The following is a 16,476-nucleotide window of genomic DNA, read 5'->3' as shown; positions in this document are numbered from 1 at the left end:
AGAAGGTTGAATGGAATCTAAACTTAGCAAGAAGAAGAAAGGGAGTCTGCTGTAGCGGGTCTCATGGAAATACCCACTGCCTAACAGAGACTGTCAAATGACATCAAGGGCTCATTTCAAACTACTCGTTCTGGGCTGATGTTCTCATGAGCTAGGGCATCTAAACATGCCAGGATATATGTGGTTACTGGGTGGTTTCTTTGAGGTGAGAGTAGTTGGAGAAAGTGGGGTTCCACAGGACTTGTGATCATCGAAGGATAACTGAACTGCAGTCTTCCCAGAGCACCCAGTGCTAGTAAATAATCTGCAGAAGTTGTCTGTGGCAGAAGGTTCCTTGGCAACTCTGTGGCCATGACAATGCTAGGATCCAGTAACCAAGTGATGGGGAAAAAAATATCAGCCAAGATTTTTTTTAAAAAAAGTAAGTCCAGAAGGATATGTGTGGTTATTGGATGTGGATTTGTCTTGGAAACCCAACTTTGCAATTAAACTATTTTCTCCTTCTTGTTCCCAAGATGTTTTGGACCAACTCCCATTCAAGTCTAAGGTGAGTGGAGCATTCTGGGAGCTGAACAACCCATCTGCAGGGCATAAGTTTAGGGAAGGCTGACCTTGGGCTCAGATGATTGGGATGAAGACTACCTTTCTACAAAGGGGCTCCTGTCGACATAATGCCCTCCTTTCACCAAGGGCTTTCGACCAATCCTGACCTCCCTTTGCTGTTGACTTAACTCACGCTGACCTGTGTACAGGCCCTTCTCTTGAGAATCACGGGCACCTGTCCTTTAGGGCAACTCTAGAGGAAGGTAGACATGGAGGCATCTCGTGAAGCTAAGTTGGTTAAATATGGTCTCTGTCATCCACTCCTCTCCCCACAAGTTCAAACAGAGTGGGAAGGGACAGAGAAGCCCAACTCTTGGGTCCACAGCTAGCATTTTTACCTCTCCTCTCAACCGGGCTGAGGGCATGCTGTGGGTATGGCTGCGTTTCAGATCTTGCCAAGGCTCCATCTTCTGTACGCAAAGGGCTATAATGCTATTTTCTGAAGCAACAACAGTTTACAAAATGAAAAAAAAACACAAAAGTGGCTGCCCTCCATCAACCCCTTCCAAACTTTGGAGGGGTACCCCATCCAACAGCTGGTTTTTACCAGATTTTGCGTGTATGGGTTTGTGTGTGCGTATGTGTGTGTGTACAGCAAGGGTGTGTTTCCTGTGCAGCTGTCAACCACAGCATGCACTTCCCACGTACGCCCTCGCCAAGACCCATCAATCCCAACTGTCTCTAAGTCCAGATGTTTGGCAGCACAAGACAGCCTCACACCATCATCCTTTTAGCTGGATATTGATGAGGTCTGAAGGGGGGGAGTGTGAGGGACCACCTAACTGCCTTTTCCATTGCCCTCCAGGCAAGCTCTCAATTTTAAGCCACGCCAAATATCACAACCAGCTTTGGTGTGGGACCTGATCCCCTGTGTTCCTTCACTGTTCCTACTTGCTTGTCGATCTTTATGTCTCGACGCACCGCGTCAGAGTCTCTTGGGGGGGGGGCACAGCTCTTCTCCTTTTCCTCTCTTTGCGCCTCCCCTTCCTTTCACGAGCCTCTGAGTCGGTGCTGGATGCTAGAATTTTTTTTAGAAATAGGCAGTGCACAGATTTTAGATATTAGCAGCAATGTCTCCTTTTTGCCTTAGGCACCAAATCGTCCTTGATCTTTTGTGCAATAATGTAGATAAGGATTAAGAACACTATATAAACCTTGTTTTGGTTTTATTTTTTGCATCTGGGCTGAGGGGCTGCTGAGGGAGCATTGTAGGGGATGGAAAATTTGGGTGTGTGTTAAGTATGAGATGTTTTCCATGACCTTCGTCCTTGTTCACCGTTCTCCTCTGTCGGTTTTCAGACCTTTCTCCCCCATGTAAGAAAGCTACTTGGGTTTTTTTTTTTCCTGTGTTAAAAATATGTTACCTCAGTTTCTGTCACTGTTGAAATAGAGGAATGCTTTTTTTTATATATAAAAAATAATAAACATGACAAAAATGCTAACAGGTAATTTTTAAAAAGAAAAAAAAAAGAAAAAAAAGGGTACGTTATGGAAAATAAGAGTTTTTTTTAAAAATTAAAATGTGGTAATTTCCTGTGGTAGCACTGAGCTGGTGAAGTTTCTCCAAAGTACCAATTGCTACAAAATCTTTAGTTGTTGGGAAAGAGAAAGAGAAAATATTTCTCCCACAAAATGAAGATGCTTGGCAGAAATTGTGTTTAGTTGATGATCTTCATATGTAAAAGAAACAGAGGAATGCTGGTTGGGTTCACACATTGCATTTGTTGTAAGCTAAGCTTGTTGAAGAAGCCACAATGGCTGGTTTCCTCAAACGTTAAGCCATAAAATGGGGTTTATAAACTACGATGTCTGTGTTTGTACATCATGCTAACTAAGCCCAAGCCAACAAACTTGGCTTAGTGCAATGTGTGAAGCCAGCCACTGGCTGAATTTGCATATCATTGTTAGCAGGGGTTTGTTTTAACCATGGTTTTTCAAATAAACCACAACTGGCTGAATTCATGCCAAATGTTAAGATATAAACTATGGTTTACAAAACACAGTACCTGAATTCACGCAACATACTAAGCTACATACTGAGGAAATCTCAAGATAATTTAACATGATGTGTCCCTCAGAGGATATTTAAAGTTGGGGCAAAATTCAGCAGATGTGTCTTCTTACCCAGCATTGCCAACTGTGGGACAAATGTATTGTTTGTCTTCCCAGGAATTAATGAACCAGGGATTTTCAGAGCTCCAGTTAGCTCAAATTAAAGGAGGGATGTTCCACTCTTCCTTGGCTGAAGTGACACTAAACCTGTTTGAGTTGGGCTGAAGGTGAGCTCCAAAACCTGGATAAGAACATGGGGAGCAAGTGAAAAACTTGTTAGTTAATTTTGCATGGTTAAGAGATTAATCGTTCTACCTCCTATTACAGTTCAGTGGCCAGTTTTGGAGGGGGGGTTGGGGACAGCCACCAAGACTTCATGCTCCACTTTGAAAATCTTGGACTTGAAAAAGTGGGGATGGCCACCTCAGCCAACTGTACGTCTATGGAATTAAACACTGTTTTCTTCTAGAAAGGAGTAAGATATTTTAAAGTCAAAGCAACTCATTGGAAGGGCAGCCATCCTCTGACTTCCAGGCCCTTTTTTCTTTTGAAGGAAAGTAAAAAAAAGTAAGTGTCCTTAAGTGTGTGGCCTGTGGGCTCTGCTCTCCAGGCATCTGCCCTTGGTGGAACAGCTCTGGAATTCAACCCAGTCCCCTTGCACCAGCCGGAGTTGTGTACTCAGTGGTTTGATACACGCTTCCCCGCTGTGCAACTAACTCTTTTCAGACAGTGGGAGGGGATGTTGGTTTAAAATAAGTGTAGGAAAGTTTTGAGGAACCAGAACGCTCTGTCCATTGTTGTCTTTCTTCACAGTACCAAGAAAGTTGGTTTCTTTGAAACTGTTTTCAGTTGCTGATGTATTTTGTTTAAATTCGCTGCATCGCTATTTCTTTCATTGCCGGCAGGATGTATCTAGCTGGTTGGAAGCAGGTTCAGATCTGGTTCTGCTGTTGCAGTTTCCTGCAGGGCATTGTTCTCAGGGATGTGTCAGCTCCAGCTCTGGGGAATTTTAAGAATCATGTCCTGAATTGTTTCTCCTCATCTAATTTATTACCTTTCCCTGTAGGTCCAAATCTCTGTGTCACAGTCCTAGGGATTCCCTCTTAGAACATGTTTGAGCATCACCTGATGGCTTAATGCAGTGTTTCTCAACCTTAGCAATTTTAAGATGTATGGATTTCAACTCTCAGAATCCCCCAGCCAGCCATGCTGGCTGGGGGATTCTGAGAGTTGAAATCCATACATCTTAAAGTTGCTGGGGTTGAGAAATGCTGGCTTAGGGTTATGTGTTTGTGACCACATGGCTAAGTTCATGCATATCACATAGCTTGTTTGATTTTGGCTTAGTGTGTTGTAAGTCAGCCACTGGTACTGAAGACTGTGATTTATGGCTTAGTGCAATGCGTGAATTCAGGCAACGTTCTTGTCATAGTTCTTACTGGATAAAAACAGGTAGGAAGCTATAACATCTCAAGTAAAACCTTCCTGTCTCTTCCCTTCTGTTTTACCCGAGATGTGATAGCTGCCTGGACATCCTGCAGTCCCTCTAAAAATTGCAACCCAATGATCGTTTTCAATATGACGGAAGACCACATTGATAAGGGACCCAGGGAGTAACCTTATCAATTACATGGAACTAATTTAATCACAAAGTTAATCCTATGGTTTTTTTTATCCTGGCCCTACCATTTTTGGACCTGTACTCCTGCTGCAAGCCGCTCAGAAGCCAAGTTCTGGCCTGAGAAAATGTGCCACCTCCTGGCCTCAAGAGCGTGGCTTGAGCCGTGCATCTGAAAGTTGTAGCTTGGGCATAAAAATGCAAAAACCCTTCAGAATCAAGCAGCAGCAACTAGTGGGTGGTGGTGTGGGGGGGGTGGTGGTGGTGGTAGGGAAGCCAGCAGAGGATTCAGCTTCAGGATGAGAATCTGGGCCTTGCATTGCAATGTCATGTCTGCCATTTTGCCTTTTTTATGCTCCCCCACCAACATTGCTTGAGTCAAACATCACTCTTGGTAGTAAACATCATTCTTGGTGGCTTCATGGATGCATCCTTACGACTTTTGGGGCAAGTGTACCGAAGTGGTTTGCCATTGCCTTATTCCAAGATTCCCCCCCCCCCAAACTTCCCAGTCTAGCCTACAGCCCCAGAATTCCCTGGTGATCTCCCATCCTTGTGGTAACCAGATCCTTTTTATGAGATCAACCAAGGCTGACAAGCTGTTGTGAGAGGCCTCCTGCTGAGGATCAGCCTCATTAACCATGGGATCAATTCCTTGGCTGGACTGAGCTGGTCCTCTTTCCCAGAGCTGCAAAAAATCTACCACTCACCTGGTTGGCTTGGTGGTGGGGTGCTCATTAGAACTGACCCTTCTCCCGCTCCTTCTAACATTACTTGAACAATCACGTCTTTGGGGAACCTTCACTGCCGTTACGTTGTGTTTGTGACTTAGCATTGTGAACTGGTCAGATGTATTTGCGCCGTTCTTGTACTAAACTCCTGCAAGGAGAGGAGGGGTGTGGCAATGCCGTAGCAAGGAGCGCCCGGGGCCCTGGTGGGGCCAACTTCTTCCAGTTCTTCCTTGAAGGGAGAGAGAGAGAGAGAACAGAAGTGGAGCAAGACCAATGACAAGCGAACAGTCATCACCACACATAGAAAAGAACCTACGTTTGTAAATATTCTGGAATTCTCTTGACTCGTGCAAAGGAGGTTTTTAAATGTTATTTAATTCTATTGCAGACAATTGCTATAAAATAAAAAACAAGGGGTAAATATGTATCTCTATCAATGTATCCTGTGCATGTTATGATTCTTTCACTGTTCTTACAAGGGTGACCTACGGCGACGGAGTGAAAATCAACTGAGGAATTTATTTTCTACTTCCACGTTCAGTTCAAAAGTTGGATTTAAGCTGGGGTGGGGGCAAGAAGAATTCCATTCCAAATTACTTTTCCTGTTCCTGCACTAAAAATATGACTTATCGTTACAGAGATTGATGCAATAAATCAAGTTGAACCATGGTTAATTGAACGAGCACCCTAACCTGCATTTACAAAGCAATTGGAGCTGCAAACCTTAGCTTATAAACCAGCATGGCTCGGCCCACCCAACAATCTAAGCAAACCACAGGGCAGTTCACAAACATAAGTTGTGCTCAGCCATGGTTAATAAGAATTGAATAAACAATTAATTGACCACTGAATGAACCATCAATCATTGTTCATTGCGCAAGAAGAACAGGACAGACACGTTCTTATCCGACAGGAAACACCGCACTTAACACAAAGCTTGTTATTTCTGACACTGTTCTTCCCAACCTGATGCCTGATATGCTGAGATTACAAAAATCCTAACACAGGTGCAGCTCATGGAGTTAGGGGAGGAAGTTCTAGCAGCATAGAGTGGGGGGTGGGTGGGAGGATGGGGGGCATTGCTTTAGAATCACAGAGTTGATGTGAAAGCTACTCCCTTGTCCATCTGCCCAAAAAAAAAAGACAAAGCAAAACCAGGGTGGGAGACCACATTCTTCGGGGGTATCAGGTAACACCATGGCCCAACCTCACGGGTTTTGTCTTCTGATAAACGATTGGCCATTTTTGGACTTGGCTGTATCGGCCATGATTCCATTTCATGAAAAGGCAATTCTCCATTCAATAAACGGATATTTTATAAGGGCGTCTGCCAAACAGTCTCAAAACTCACTGAAATGGGTCTGAAGGCGGCCGGTTGCTGATCTGGAGGTTCCATTTGAGTCAAATGAAACAGTGATATCATCATCGTAGCTGTGCTGGTGGGGAGTTTAGATAGTTGAACATCTAAGATATGTATGACAAGCCAAGTTGGAGAAGGAGGGGCTGACTTAATATGGGGGGAAAGAACCCTATACACTAATGCCCATGATCTACTGGTTCATTGGCAGTTTTAGAACCAGGGACAGGGTTTCAGGACCCTGACTTCCCAGAAGCCTTGAGTATATGGGCACTGATGAGGGTGGATGTCAGGCAGTGGTGCCAGTTCATGGTAGAGATAACTGGTGCTTACCGCATGCATAGAGCAAGCTTGGATATATGAGTTGTGAGGGCCAACTCCTGGGGGACTCCAGAGTCTGGCTGCAGCAGGAGAGAGTGCGTGACACAGCATGGCTATCATGAATATGCAATCCGTGTTTTCCTTGATCCCTCCCCAGCTTGGTGACAGCAGAGCCTATCCTGTCTGGAACCGTGAGAGCAGTCCTAGGCCTCTGTGGGAGAACAAAGCCACCAGTTGGGACTGACTGAGCAAGGTGGCGTCCCTAATATTTTCTGGGATTCAAGGACAGAGTAGGGCACAGGTTATGCTTGAGTTCTAGGCCGGGCTGGGTGAACTTCTAATTTAGGTTATTGGGCATGGACATGATTCAGCTGAAAGTTGTGGAACATCAGGGTGGGGTTTGTGGAGGCTCCTGATCCACTCAAGCAACTTCAGAGCTCAGAATGGCTTTGAACATGCCCCATTTGGATCTGAACACCTGGGACTTGTGGTTGCAGGAAAATACTCTTAATGTGCTCTGAGATGCTCTACTTCTTAAGCCTGGTAGCACCTTTACTAACAAATGCTATTCACAGTGATGCATTTTCATGAGCTGCAGCCCACTTCATCGGATGCAGCTCACCAATGATGATGCCTTTTAATAAAAATTTGATAGTCAGAAAAGATGCTACCGGACTCCCCATTTTTTTGCCGCCATGGATTAACGCAGCTCTCCTCTTACGGTGTCTTCTCGTTAAGTTTGTTCACATCATGGCTTCCTCAACCTGGAAGGTACTGGGGGAAAGTTTTTTGTTCCAGGAAGAGATATTATTAGAGACACCTCATTTGGAGATGCGACTTTTGGTTGATGTAGAAATACACAAACAGAGGGGGAGATGCATGCTATCTGTACACTGGGCTGTAGCAGACCATGGTCTTACATCAGATCCTCAGGCAAGGATTTTTGCGTTCCAACCAAGCCAGACGCTACCTGTCTAACATTCCAGGTTTATACACATAAATTGACAAAAAATATAGCCCATGTGACCACGTCATTATGAACAACCTAGCTCAGATGAAACTGGGGATGTCTGCGGGGTATGTGGGAAAAACGTTAAGGTGGGGCTACAGCCACACAATGCAAGTGCACCCCTCGTTTACAGGCATGTAAAAGTGAGGCTTTAATTGCATGACTGCGGCCCGATCTTGACTTTTTTCACCTCTTCCCTGTGGACACTACGGAATAAAACTCTAGGTTAGGGAAGTTGCAAGATATGCCATTGGGAATAGCAAATAATGCTTTGGATCCTCCACAATGGCTAACTTTAAATCAGGTCACTTCAAATGTTTTAGGACATATTTAGATTAAGGGAAATATTTTCTGGTGGTCTCTCAAAATGGCTACCTTGGTAGATGTGACCCAAAGCATCTGTTTATTAAAGGTCTGATCCCCGCCATTCACTTTTTGCCTGCAAGACCCTCCTCATTTCTTTCAGCTTAAATCTTTTTTTCAGGGAGGGAAGACCTACTTTCCAGCCGTGCCAACCTGAGGGCATGGTTTACACATGTTAAACCAGGTTTTGCTTAACCATGGTAAAGTGAATAAATCACAATGGCTCGATTCACAGAGTTTGCTATGCCCAAATATTATAGCCTCGTGCAGCATGTGAGTCACTGATGGAAATCTTATAGTTTAATGCAACATAGCAATCACTCAGACACATGTACTGGGGTCAAAAGGCTGGACAAAGGGTCTATTCCCCGTGAAGGCCCAAACTGATTCCAGTTTCGCAGTAATTATGCAAATAAGCCTGGTGTTATCTAAGAGCAGCTTTGATTAAAACCTCCTTGGGAGGTTGGAGAAGCAATGACCAGAGGACAGTGATGTCCCAGTGAGCAACTTCTCCTGCGCTGACTCCAAATGGCATGCCAGTAAACCAAGAAGATGGAAGAAATCTCTTTAAAGTTGACCACGGAATCCACAGCCCGGGAGACTGGTTTCAGAGTAAGTGTCGACCATGTTGGGTTCGCATCTCGCTGCAAGGTGGTGCCCTTGTTCTCACTCATGACCCACTTGCACGCCCCACTTCATTTCTCCTGCGATCTCATTAGTATCGGAGGTTGAGTCTCTCGGACCCATCTTGCTGTGCTGCTGGAAATGACGGTTCCTTCTCTCTTCCCACAGCTCTGGCAGGAATTAATTGATAATTGCATTGTTTAGGTGCACTACAACTAAGAAAGGTTTTCTCTCTTTGGGCACTGTTGCTACAACCAAGGAACATTTCATAATTTCCAGCGTGAATGACTTTGTTATTCCTCCCAAACATGCATGTGTGTGCACACTCAGACACAGGTACCTCATAGCATGAGAAATGATCCATGATGTTGCTTCTGGGTTTTTGTCGACACCAATTTGTAAGAATGCTCCAGGATTTGAGGCTGGAGTCTTTCCATCACCAACAGGAGAAGGTACAAATTCAACCTGGCACTATTTGATCTATCTCAGGGGTGGTGTAACCTTAAAGATAGGATCTCCTTGGAGTGGAGGTTGCATTTGGGAATTTGGGGAGTGCATCGCTTCGCCATTTGTTACTCTCACCAAATGGCTGCCAGGGCACTGTGCTTACACGGTCACAAAATGGTGGTGACGAGGGAGCACAGTCAGTCAGAGAACATTTATCCGAAGACCAACCAAATGACTGTGTTTCCTCCATTATACTCTTGCCTCCTTGGAAGCTTCTCCATTCCAGGTTTCCTTTATCTTTGTTTTCTGGCCACTTGGACACGTTTCCAAGCAAAGAGCTGAAATGGAGTCACCCAATATTTTATTTCATTTTGCCAAAATTCCTGGGGAATATTGTAGGGCACTGTTCCTCAACCGTGGTGACTTGAAGATGTGTGGACTTCAACTCCCAGAATTCCCCAGCCAGCATGGCTGGCTGGGGAATTCTGGGAGTTGAAGTCCACACATCTTCAAGTCGCCACGGTTGAGGAACCCTGTTGTAGGGAATAGAGACGGCACTACTCCTATTTTCCTTTAGCGTGTGCCTTCTTTCCCTTTCCTTTTTTTAATTAAAGAGAGTTCAGGCAGAGTTGGATAAACGCCAAGGAAGATGAACACGTGCCTGTCATGTTCACCTATTCTATTGGAAACCGAGATGCTTCGCAACATGCTTACTTGAGATGCATTTTGTTCATGAAAAGACTCTAAAAATAAAAAAGGAAACCAGATAAGGCTAGGGAGGCTGGTGGGTGGGCATCACGGTGCCTGTCCCTGCATTAGATTGTCAGGCAGCTGACTGGTGGTTTCTTCAAACTCCTGCAAATGCCAGACTAATTTCATTTATTCCTCTCAACACGGAGGACTGAGCGTGGCCAGGGGGGTTTTGTCTCATGCTAAAGTAGCACAACCTGCCTGGGGTGCCAAGTACTTCGATATTAAGTGCATTTGTGTGCATTTTTTTTACACCCACATCTGCTTGCTTAGGGAGGAAAGCACCTCATGGGGGATTTGCACACAGGGCACAATTTGCAGAGTGCCACCGGTCCAACTTGCAGCCCCTTTCTGGAGGCGTTTCATCGAAAACACACACCCCGGCTGGAGTTTGGCTACAGACATTGGGCCCTGGGGACCCTGAGTTCCCAGAATGTGAAACATTTGCTTAGTTCCTTCTGTGGATTCTGGGAGGAATTAAAAAAAACGAGACAATCCAGAATTTGTTTAAAAAAAAAAAAAATGGTTTCACACACCCACTTTGGAGAGCAGATGAGTTCGGGAAGGTATCTTGCCTTGCAGTGGGGTGGGAGAAGCCATATCTTCTTGCTTTGCCCCCATCCCATAAAAACACCCCCCCCCCTGTGCCTTGTCCGCCACTGAGTTGGTGGAACGATGCTCTCCGGCGGCCTGCAGGCCTCTGCCAGTTGCCATGGCAACGGCAGCTGCAAGGGCTTCCTCAGATTTCCAGCTCCCTCCCGGGAAGCTGAAACGCAAGTTCGACAACATCTGCAAGCCCGCATTTGAGCCAGGAGCCCAAAGACCCGGGTCCATCCTGCTAAATTGAAAGCTCGAAGGTGCTAAACCCCCAGACGAGGGTACCTCTGGGCATGGGTTGATAGCACCTGAGCAGGGCCCGCCTAAGCCATTTCACTACCCAGGCCAGAGATGCCAACGGCATCTTTCCATCCATCTCAAAATGCTCTGATCAGGGTACCCCAATATGTCAGGGAAGATTTGATTGTAAATTTATTATAAGCTGCAAATTGACATCAGCGTTCCTCTCCAGAGTAGAGCTGGACCGGTGGAGAGCCTCTTTTGATTGCATTTGAATGCAAGCCCATCTAATTTCACACATCCCTACAAATACATAAACCGAAAATAATCTCTTTTTCCGACTTTTCTCCCTCTTGGCTTTTGCAACACAGTGCATCAGTTCAAGCAGTGATTTTCAAACTCAACAACTTTAAGATGGGTGGACTTCAACTCCCAGAATTCCCATACTGGCTGAGTGATTCTGGGAGTAGAAGTCCAAACTTGCTGGCTGGGGAATTCTGGGAGATGAAGTCCACCCATCTTAAAGTTGCCGAGTTTGAAAAACACAGAGTTCAAGTGCCCCATATTAGAAAAGTCTGCACAGAAATGGATGCATTTGTGGGGGAGAAAGATACAAAAACACATGGGAATACTGGGCAACGTTTCAAGTGAAAACATATGCGGAAATATGGACCAAAAAATACACGTACATTTTAAGTCCACGCATTAGCTTGCAATTACCAAATTTGGCAAACGCATCAAAAGGAGGAATGGAAATGGAAAGATTCGTCCTTCCCTGCTTATATAGGATCTGCGTTACAGTTTACCGATCTCAGGAAAAGGGGATTCATGTCCTGATCTAACCATGGTGCTCCTGAAATGCTGCATCCAGTGACCGTACATCCTTTCTTATAAAGGACAGCCCTTTATTTCAGAACGCTGTCCTTTAGATTCATTTATTTTCCAAAAACTCACTTTTGTCTTTCATTTTGGCCACGTACCGTGCAAATGGTACCAGCTAATGCACGGTCTTTCACATTCATGTGAAATAATGGACATTGAATGATCTTTTTAAATTAAAGGTACGTGTACTGTTTGATTTGAGATATTTTTCTTCGAATAGGCGTTTTGGTAAAGTTTTTCTTGGTGTTGCTCTTGAATTTTCCTTTGTAAAGCCAAGTTATAAACATAAGCAATTAACATTTTTTATCCTTATGAACTTCGGTCAGATTTGCACATTTTTCAGGTTTGTCCTTTCCTTTTCCCAAGAAAATATGGTCACCGTATACCAGTGTTTCTCAACCTTGGCAGCTTGAAGATGTGCGGACTTCAACTCCCAGAATTCCCCAGCCAGCAGAGCTGGCTGGGGAATTCTGGGAATTGAAGTCCGCACATCTTCAAGCTGCCAAGGTTGAGAAACACTGCTGTATACATATGAGCCAGAAAACTGGGGAGGGGGTAGGTCAATTTTACCAAATATTCTCCACCAATTAAAGGAGCCTTGATTAAACTTTCTTTCCTCCTTTCCCCGTGTTTATCTTTTGCAGCTGGTGAGCTTACACTGGTGTGGGGGGGGCGGGGGAACCTTTTCAAATAATATCCACTTGTGTACACACACACACACACTCCCCTGGACTTTCATATTTCTAGTCCTACACAATTTCCTTGGTTCCACCTCTTTTGCTAATCTTCGAATCCAGGTCTTGGCAATTCGGGGATCTCTCCCCGCTCAGCTTCTAAATCTCAGCCTTGATGATGTGGCAGACCTGATGCCCTCATGCAGATGGCCTTCTCCTAAGGACCAGACTCCCTTTTGTCACAACGTACAAACTCACCCTGGCAGACAGACAGCTTAAAAAAAAAAAAGTAGGAAAAGCTACTTTCGGTCACAACTGCATGTAGCTTCTGAGTGCGGAGATCTAAAAAGCATGTGCTTTCTGCCTACCCCCCAACCCCTCCCTCGCCTGTCCGGATCATGGCAGGGGTGACAAGTGGGCTGGGCTTTGGGGTCCAAAGCTGTTGCTTTGCTTTGTGTCGACTTTCCAAGCCACCCCACGGTCTCTCTGCAACCACAGTGCCTGTCTAATCGTTCATTCGGATCCTGCCCAAGAAAGATGCAAAGCGTTTTGGAAAGGAGACAGGAGAACAACCTCCACGTGAATTTCCCCCACACTGAAGCAGAGCAAAGGCTAAGAGATGGTGCCTGGGCATTGCCACCCATCTACCAATTTGCTTACAGCCCTGCCAACTCGATCCAGAAAGATGACAATTCATAGGTGCAATTTTAGCAGGATGTCGAATCATCTATACATGATCTTCATGGTCCTTTCGGGTTAAAAGGGACCTAAGCCAGAAAGCATTCCAGTCAGATCCTTCCAGCTGAAAGCCCAGACCATTCTTCAGGACTTTCAAAGACCTTCAAGAGTTCCTGTTGTACTTAGTACAACAGTTCAAAATTGGGCACAGATTTTCAGGTGATCATTTGCGTCTTATTCTAGCTCTTTCCACAATGACATTCGACTCTGGAGAAAGTCCCATTTAATTCAATGGGGCTTACTCTCACATGAGCACAGTATTGCTCTTCTAATCCAACATCTGTTTTCCTTCCAACCAGCTGGACCCTTCCAGAAAAAGATTACTGCTGTTCTGTCCCTGATCTCTAGGTTGTGGAGACCTGATTCACTATGGTTTCTTTGTGGTCTGAATACTCTGTGAATCCAGCCACTGGGTTTTTGCAAGTCATAGATTATGGCTCAGAATGATCTACACACCTAGACTTTGTTTTATTTAATAAACTAGATTAATCTAAACTACAATTTAACTGCTACAGGACAGCCTGCTTCCAAGTTGAAATTTCCATGTAGTCTTCATTGCTGAGGGCACCTGCTCTACCAATAAACCTGTTTTCCTCCATGATGCTATCTCATTCCTCTTTAATGCTGCCAAAGCTGGTAGCCATCTTCATATTTGGCGAAACATTTCCAAGCATTCATATGCACAGAACAAAGCAGCCTTTCTTTTCCGTCTACATGAGGGTGACTGCAATTTATGAGAGTCTTGCTGTGCCTTTCAAAATTCCAGGAGTATTAATATTTGGCAAATACAACCCAGGAATGTGGTTTCAAGTCTGGTTTCAGGTGTTCTGGGAACAAGATTTTACTCAAACTACCTACTTGGAAGGTAAAGAAAAAAGGGTGGTTTTGAGATAGAGTGCACAGTGAGGAAGAACACCACACAAAATCAAGAAATGCAAATAGAATAAATAAAATCCAAAGGAAGGGAGGGAGGGAGGGAGGGAGAGAGAGAGAGAGAGAGAGGGAAGGGAAGGGGAGGGGAGGGGAGGGGAGGGGGGAAGGAAGGAAGGAAGGAAGGAAGGAAGGAAGGAAGGAAGGAAGGAAGGAAGGAAGGAAGGAAGGAAGGAAGGAAGGAAGGAAGGAAGGAAATGTCCTTCCTTTGGATACACCAACCCACTCCTTGCTTTTCCTAATTCCATTCTTCAGCAGGCAATCCATACAACACAATGTCCTACTAAGCAGACTCCATTGTCACCTGTCTATGGTGAGATTCCTCCTCCCTATTTGAGTTTTCTCTCCCCCCCCCCCATGGTTGTATACTTTTATAAATTTGGGGTCTCCCAAGCCTGCTGTAATCTCTCTTGCAGGATTTGTGGGAGGGGTTTTGAGCAGCACCACCTTGGTGCACGCCTGGAAGAAGCTGGATCTGCAGATGGAGAATTATCTTTGGACAAAGTCTGATCTTCTCGGATGCAAAGCCAAAATGCTGGCATCAGGAAGACGATTGTGCTTGCCCAACTCTGCTATAGCCTTAAGAAGCTGCCTCTTTACTAGAGAAGGGCCAGGCTTCAGAATTGCCACACGTTGGTAGAAGGTCACACTTAGTCGGCCTGTATGCCTGATTAGGCAGGGGCACGGGAGCCAAACATGCCCTGTGCTAGCCTGCCTCTGGCCATAACAGCTCCCCTTTGTGTGGACTGCAGAAGGCATGTTTGTAAAGCCCAGTGTGGCAAGATGCTGCTTAAATTTTTTAAACTCTGCAATGCCATTCCCCTGCCCCCCAGAAATACTTGGGGGGGGGGGATAAGAATGCTGCAGGAACCGTTCATGCAAACACAACAGTTGAAGATGATGAAATGTAACTGCTTTCTCTCTGGGCAGGCAGGATTAGTCAAAAATGGAAATAGCAGGAAACTGTATATTCCCTTACTAAGCAACACCATTAAGCAAGGGGGTATAGCTCAGTGGTAGAGCATTTGACTGCAGATCAAGAGGTCCCTGGTTCAAGTCCAGGTGCCCCCTCTTTTTTTCTTTTCTTTAAAAGAAAAATTATGAAGAGAAAGCTTTCTTGGATAAGAGACAGCACATTTTCCCCTGAAGAACAAAAAAGCCGAAGACTTAAAAAAAAAAAAAGTGAATTAAGTGTGGGGCTGAAGGGATTTGTATAACCCCCAAGAGGGAGGAGGGATAACTATATAAGGTTGTAATTATCTGTTCAAGAGGAGCTTGGAAGTCTCTATATTTCATAACTTTAGTTTCTTGTCTTGCACTCTTCTCTTTCTTTTTCTTTACAGGTCTCTTTTCCTTTATGCAAAATTCTCAATGCATATAAATAATAGAACAAAAAAGCAATTTATGAATATCTCTAAAAGCACAGAAATGCTCTTTTTACATAGTGGAGCTATAAAGATCATCGCTTGCAAATATTTGCCTGCTAAAGTGCGGTCCCAAGCAATCCTATCGGCATGAGTTTATTAAGTTGGCAGATCAACCAAGCCTAGAAAAGATGCAGGGTTGAACGTCTGCCCACCGTACAGCTGCTGAAGCTCAGGAATTTGCAGGAGGGCAGGACTCCAGCCTTCACATCACATTCGTTGCAGAAAATGCCATAAAAGCCGCATCTGCCTGAACAGAGCAGCAACCTTGAAAAATAAGTGAGGAATGCTTATCCTTTCAAAAGTGAGGCTCTTGCTTAAATGCTGTGGTTCACACATGGGGCAGTTTATCACTTAGTACAGTGGTACCTCGGTTCACGAACTTAATTTGTTCCACGACTCTGGTCGCGAACCGAATTGTTCGTGAACAGAAGTGTTTGTGAACCGAGCTATAACTGTATATAGCTGTGTTTCTCAACCTTGGCAACTTTAAGATGGGTGGACCTCAACTCCCAGAATTCCCCAGCCAGCATGGCTGGCTGGGGAATTCTGGGAGTTGAGGTCCACCCATCTTAAAATTGCCAAGGTTGAGAAACATGGCTATATGGCGTAGCTTGTCAACCATGTGTAGCTAACTTAGGGGACTGCAGTGAACATGGTGGTGGTGGTGGGGAGGCCACAGTGGACAAGGCGATTATGCAGAGTGAGCACACACATACATGTGTGCCATACACATACTCTGCAGAAATCTTTTTTCCCAGTATTTTTTGGGGGTGGGCGGGTGGACTTTGCTAAGGCACACCATAAGGGTTACTTTTGCCATTTTTCTGCATTTCTTCTTTCAAGAGGGTACAACAACCTGCAACCAAATTTCAGCACTTGTGACCAGGAGAGCTTTAGGGACAGCGGTGAACCCTGCCAAGGGTGTTTTATTCAACCAATTACGGTTAAACAAACCATGGTTTAGCCCAATGCACAAACCCAGCCTCTGTAGCAAAACCCCACCTGTTTCCAATTGCAACTCCTTCCAAGGGCGCCATCCTCCTGTATCCTCCAGAGTTGCTTTCATCTTTGCGCTCTCTGCGTTTGAAAACTTCCTCTGATATTGGCTGGATG

General features: G+C 45.0%; 1 non-coding gene across 1 annotated transcript; it reads left to right on the top strand.

The window, feature by feature from the left end:
- The first annotated feature begins 14,935 nt into the window (after positions 1–14,935).
- TRNAC-GCA (transfer RNA cysteine (anticodon GCA)) lies at positions 14,936–15,007 on the top strand. The gene has a single exon. It is a non-coding gene; the product is annotated as a tRNA-Cys (tRNA).
- The last annotated feature ends 1,469 nt before the right edge of the window (positions 15,008–16,476 follow it).

The sequence above is a fragment of the Python bivittatus genome, unplaced genomic scaffold, assembly GCF_059951505.1.
Source record: "Python bivittatus isolate LINGU-HERP-01145 unplaced genomic scaffold, Pbiv_v1 ctg000640_np1212, whole genome shotgun sequence".
NCBI classification, from domain to species: Eukaryota; Metazoa; Chordata; class Lepidosauria; order Squamata; family Pythonidae; genus Python; species Python bivittatus.
Note: the sequence above shows the minus strand (reverse complement) of the source record. Positions and strands in the feature narration are given on the sequence as shown.